Source organism: Rattus norvegicus, chromosome 2 (assembly GCF_021556685.1).
Source record: "Rattus norvegicus strain SHRSP/BbbUtx chromosome 2, alternate assembly SHRSP_T2T, whole genome shotgun sequence".
NCBI classification, from domain to species: domain Eukaryota; kingdom Metazoa; phylum Chordata; class Mammalia; order Rodentia; family Muridae; genus Rattus; species Rattus norvegicus.
Window position 1 is genome coordinate 124,504,953 of NC_141535.1, and position 6,402 is coordinate 124,511,354.

A 6,402-nucleotide genomic window follows, 5' to 3' on the forward strand; every position below is an offset into this window, starting at 1 on the left:
TCTGTCAAATGTAGGGTTAATGAAGATCTTTTCTCAGTCTCTAGGCTGATGTTTATCCTATTGACAATGTCCTTTGCCTTACAGAAGCTTTTCAGTTTCATGAAGTCTCATGTATCAATTGTTGATCTTAGGCATAAGCCTTTGGTGTTCTATTCAGGAACATGAAGGGGTGTTGTATTTGTTCAAAGGCTTTTTAGCATCTAATGAGATGATCATTTGACTTTTGTTTTTTAGTTTGTTCATATAGTGGATAATGTTGATTGATTTTCATATATTGAACCATCCCTGCATCCCTGGAATGAAGCCTATTAATAGTGATGAGTGATATTTTTGGTGAGTTCTTAGATTTCATTTGCAAGAATTTTATTGAGAATTTTTTGTCTATGTTAAAAAATGAAATTGGTCTGAAGTTTTCTTTCTGTGTTGAGTGTGAGGTTTACGCATCAAGTTAACTGTGGCCTCATAGAATAAATTAGGTAGTGTTCCTTCTGTTTCTATGTTGTGGAATTAATTGAGGAATATTGTTATTAGCTCATTAGACGTTCAGGTATTATGTTCATATTTTCTAATTTTGTGGAGTACAGGCTTTTGAAGTAAGACTTAATGAGGTTTTGAATTTCCTCAGTTTCTGTTATGTCTCATTTCTGATTTTGTTAATTTGGACAATGTCTCTGTGTCTTCAGGTTAGTTTAGCTAAGACTTTGCCTATCTTGTTGATTTTCTCAAAGAAACAGCTTTTAGTTTTATTGAGTCACTGTAGTATTCTCTTTGTTTCTATCTGATTGGTTTCAGCACTGATTTTGACTGTTTCCTACAATTTACTCCTCTTGGGTTGTGTTTCCTTCTTTTGGTTCTAGAGTTTTCAACTATGCTGTCAAGTTGCTAGTATAGGATCTCTCTATTTATGAAGGCACCTAGTGCTTTGAATTTTACTTTTAGCACTGCTTTCTCTGTGTCCCACAAGGTTGGGCATATTGCTTCTTCATTTTGATTGAATTTTAGGAAATCTTTAATTTATTTCTTTCTCTCCAGACCAAGTGTTCATTGAGTAGAGAGTTTCCATGACTATGTGGTCTTTCTGTTGTTTCTGTTGTTATTGAAGTCAATCCTTAATCCATGGTGGTCTGATAGAATGAAAGGGGTTATTTCAATCTTCTTATATCTGCTAAGGCTTGCTTTATGCCCAATTATATGGTCAATTTTGGAAAAGGTTCTGTGAGGTGCTAAGAAAAAGGTACATTCTTCTGTTTTGGGGTGGAAGATTCTGTAGATATCTGTACATTCATTTGGTTCATTCAATCAGTTAGTTTCAGTGTTTCTCTGTTTGTTTTCTGTTTTGATCACCTGTTTATTGGTGAAACTGGAGTATTGAAGTCCCTTGCTATTATTGTGTGAGGTTCGATGTGTTTTGTGAGTGTTAGTGAAGTTCTTTGACAAATGAGGGTGCCCTTACATTTGGAGCATATTCAGAACTGAGATGTCCTCTTGATGAATTATTCCTTTAATGAGTATAAAGTGTTTTTCCCCATCTCTTTGATAACTTTTGGTTGAATTCTTTAGATATTAGAATGGCTATACTAGGTTTTTTTGGGTGGGGCATGGGTTTGCTTAGGAAGTCATTTTCTAGATTTTACCCTAAGGTATTGCCTATCTTTCCTATTTTTGTTGTTGAGGTGTATTTCTCATGTGCAGCAGAATGATGGATCCTATTTTTGTACACTGTTTTTAAGCCTGTGGGTTTTTTTAATTGGTGAATTAAGTCCATTGAAGATGAGAGATATTAATGATCCATGATCATTTGTTCTGTTATTTTTATGTTGGAGTTACTCTGTGTGTGTGTGTGTGTGTGTGTGTGTGTGTGTGTGTGTGTGTGTGTATGTTTCTCTTCTTTTTGTTTTTCTGTGAGATGATTAAATTCTTATATTTTCATGGGTATAGTTACCCTTCTTGTGTTGGAGTTTTTCTTTTAATATCCTCTGTAGGGCTGGATTAGTAGAAAGATATTGTTTTAATTTGACTTTATCATGGAATAGTTCAGTGTCTCCATTTATGATGATTGAGAATTTTGCTGGATAGAGTAGTCTAGAATGATATCTCTTATCTCTTAGGGTCTGCAAGACATCTGTCAGGATCTTCTGGCTTTGAGGGTACCTATTGAGAAGATAGGTATAATTCTGATAAATCTGCCTTTATATATTACTTAGCCTTTTCCCCTTGAAGCTTTTAATATTTATTTTTTGTTCTGTTCATTTCACATTTTAATTTTATGTGGAAGGAGAATTTTCTTTTCTGGTCCAATCTTTATGGAATCCTTTAAGCTTCTTGTATGTTTATAACTATCTTTTTCTTTAGGTTAGGGAAGTTTTCTTCTATGATTTTGTTGCAGATGTTTTCTGACCCTTTGAATCCTCACCCTCTTCTATTCCTATGATCCTTAGGTTTGGTATTTTCATATTATCTCATATTTCCTGGATGTTTTGATTTAGGAACTTTTAACATTTGGGTATTTTCTTTGGTCAATGTATCCATTTCTTCTATGGTATCTTCTATACTCAAGAGTCTCTCTTCCATCTCTTGTATTCTGTTGGTGATTATTGTTTCTGTAGTTCCTATTATCTTTCCTAGGTTTTCCATCTCCAGGGTTACTTCCATTTGTGTTTTCTTAACTGCTTCTTGTCTTAGTTAGTGTTTTATTGCTGTGACACTATGACCAAGCCAACTTTTATAAGAACAACATTTAATTAGGGTTAGCTTACAGGTTCAGAGGTTCAATCTATTATCATCAAGGCAGGAGCATGGCAGTGTCCAGGTAGGCATTGTATGGGAGAAGGTGAGACTTCTACATCTTTATCTGAAGGTTACTAGAATACTGGCTTCCAGGCAGCTAGGATAACAGTCTTAAAGCCCATGCTCACAGTGACACACTTCCTCCAATAAGGTCATACCTATTCCAACAAGGATACACCTCCTAATAGTACCACTCCCTGGGTCAAGCATACTTAAACCACCATACTTCTATTTCCATTTTTAGGTCTTGGACTATTTTATTAATTTCATTTACCTGTTTGGTTGTATTTTCCTGTATTTCTTTAAGGGACTTGTTTCCTTTTTAAGGGATTCTACCTGTTTTACTGTGTTTTCCTCTATTTCTTTAAGGGAATTATTTATAACCTCTTTAAAAGCCTCTATCATCTTCAAGAGATGGTATTTAAAGTCACCATCTTGCTCTTCAGGTGTGTTAGGATATCCAGGACTTGCTGTAGTAGAAATATTGTATACATACTTGCCATATTTTATTGGCTTCTGTTGGTTATGTTCTTTTTTTATAATGAAAGCATGTATTTCTCCATTGATAAACAATGGTGTAATGCACTGGACAAGTGGGGTATGGAGAAATGGTACAGTTTGTATGCAGCATTTGTGGATCTCCTCTTCCCACCAGTCCTGTGGCTCTGCTTTGATACCCTTTACTACCTTCATGCATCCAGATGGTATGATGACACCAAAAACCACCCCAAGCCACATGGTGCCATCTACATGCATCCTACCTTACTTTACCTGTTATTCCAATACAGTTTCAAACCATTTGCTGGAATACGGATACACAAAACTGAAGTAGCTATGATTAGAATTATTTAAAGCCTTCAGAAACTTTCCAAATATACTTGTGAAGTAGTCTTCCTACCCTCTCCAACAATCCAAACAAGACCACCCTTGCTCCGTAAGTCTGTCAGACTTGGTGGCTGCTCAGGGTTTTAGTCTGCCTTTTTATTCTTCCTCCTCCTCATCATCATCATGGCAGTGTGTGATCTCCTGGGAGCCAGTAGGAAGAGGTTGGGGGGTTGTTCTCACTAATAAGCTGTTCACTTATAGTCAGTGTCTTTGAAATCCACTGACATGAGGTTACAGGTGACAAGAGGGGAATCCATCTCATTGATATCCATGTGTGTATGTTCCACTATTGGTTTATACCAACAGTGGCATCAGGACATGGGCAGCTCTGAAGAGGTAGCTGAATGGGTAGTACAGCAGACTGATGAATGGCACTGCATAGAGATCAGAGTAAAACATCACTTGGCTGGCGAAGAGTATCTACCAGGAGCCACTATGAAACAGGCTTCCCATCATCCTATAGCACATGTCCATGTCATGAGTTACTTTCTTAACCTGTCTCTGGATAAAACTAATGTCTAGGTGCAATGTTCATTATTTCTGCTATCCGGGTGTTTGTAGATTTCAGCCAAGAATACATTCAACTTTTGACGTTCTTCAAAAAGTGAATTCTTGTCATTCCAGACGTGGAGCTCCTGTGCAAGTTCAGAAATCACCAAGAAAGTTCTCCACCCTTGTCATTTCTTTGACTTCAAAATGTCTCCAAAACTGTGGTCTCCAATATACAAAATGTCTTTGCCCTTAGCTCCCAAAAGTTCACAGATTATATCGGATGAACCTGCTGAGTATATGATGCCATGCTGCAGGGGTGCTGTGTAGGTGCCACTTTGCAGCTTTCCAGGTTTAGTGTCCACCTGATGTAGTGCCTTCTCTAGAAAAAGAGTGGTTTCTGTGTATCCACCAAAATCAGATCAAAGTAAGACTGCCATGGCCATTAGGAGTTTCCAGGCTTGGGGCCATGTTTCCACAAGGTAAGTCATGATTTTATCTCTGAATTTATAGTCACTGTTAGTGGCAAGAAATACTTTCCCTAATTCCTTCATTCAGCTCGGAAGCAGCAGCAACTTGACATCATTGACTAAATACTTCTGAAGATTTTCAACTGTCTTTTCCTTAAGAAAATGCTTGTAATAGACCGAGTCCACTATGTCTCTTACATCCTGGAACATACTCCAATAGGACAGGAAGAGGTCCCCATCTTTAAATCCTGTGTCACAACTGGTATATCTAGGACAATTAATAAAAGTTCTACTAGGCAGGCCAACAGGTAGGTCTCTGGAAAATTGAACAGTGTGTTCAGAATATAAAACTATTCAGTATTATCTTGTTGGATAAATTTATTTGGATACTACTCTCTAGTTTCTGGTCCTCTTATGAAGTTGAATCCATTTGCACAAACCAAGAGGTTTCCATAGGCATCAACTTTCAAAAGATTTCCATAGAGTGTGTCAAAGACAAGGCCTCTGGTAGGGAATGTAGAATCACATGCAAAGCTGAACATCTCCTGAGGACATCAAGGGTATAACCCATATCAAAACCAAAACACTTTATTTTTTCTATGGCTAAATCTGTTCACAAACACCCAGTGATAGGCTTCACGCTGATACTTTCTCAAGGCATTCTTATCCATGTTAGCAGGCACATCAGCTGCATTCTGTAAGCAATCTCTCCAGGAGGTCATCATTTTATGTGTATAATGAATTCAGCACCACCACCCAGCAGCAATCCTAGCATGCAACTTGTTGATTATATTCTTGTGCCTGCCTTTTGCCAACTAATTGTCTCTGGTGTTGGTTGACCTGTGTGCCAATGCTGAAGCATGCCTTCAGGGAGGCAAGTGGAGCTGTGTGTCTTATTTGAAGAGGCCTTCTGTTTGTGCGTGTTAGTTAAGAGGTGGCCTCTTGGGATGTAGGCAGAGCTGTAGCATGGGGTGTTGCACATGCTATTCCAGGACCACCACTAATGTAGGCACACACCGGAAGTCCACCCTGGCTGGACAGAGCCCATGGCTGCTAGGCTTTATGGGGTCCCTTAGGTGAAAGGATTGGTATAGGAGAGTAGAAGTGTCTCACCTGTGCATGTCAGGTTAGAGCCAGATTGCTGGGGGGAGGGCAGGCAAAGCTGTGAGGTTGGGTGCTGTGTGCATTGCTTTGACTAGAGCATAAATTTAAATCTTGTGTGCCAAAACTCTAGACAATAGAGAGACAATATTTTTCTCTAGGAGGTTCCATGGATGATAAATATTTGGGGATTTACAGACCATGAAGTCTCTATTGTCGTTAAACTATGAATGAATGTAACTACTACAAGCATTCTACTACAAATTTATTAACAGAAAGGGTGCAGGCCAGCTTTAGTTTGCTGAACTCTGTCCTAGGTAGCTAGGATAGGGCTATAAATCTAGTTCAGAGCATGCAGCACCATTTTCTGGCCACTGTGGATGCTGCATTCACACACATATACCCACACACAGACACACATATGTACATATCATTAAAAGAACACACACATGCTGGGTGTAAGTGGTGATGTACAGGCAGAAGCAGCTGGATCCCTGGAGCTTGCTGGTCAGCTGGCCTAGCTGTCAGTGAATTCCAGGTCACTGAGAGACCTTGTCTCAAAAAAGAATAAAAATAGTAGAAAATGTTTAGAATGACACCTAAGATTGACCTCTGCCTCCATAGTGATAACACTACCCACATGTACATGTACACACAGAGATTCTCTCTG

General features: G+C 38.5%; 1 pseudogene; it reads right to left on the reverse strand.

Annotated features, from left to right (window-relative positions):
- Positions 1-4,190: 4,190 nt before the first annotated feature.
- Nt5c2-ps3 (5'-nucleotidase, cytosolic II, pseudogene 3) lies at positions 4,191-5,173 on the reverse strand (annotated as a pseudogene).
- Positions 5,174-6,402: the final 1,229 nt, after the last annotated feature.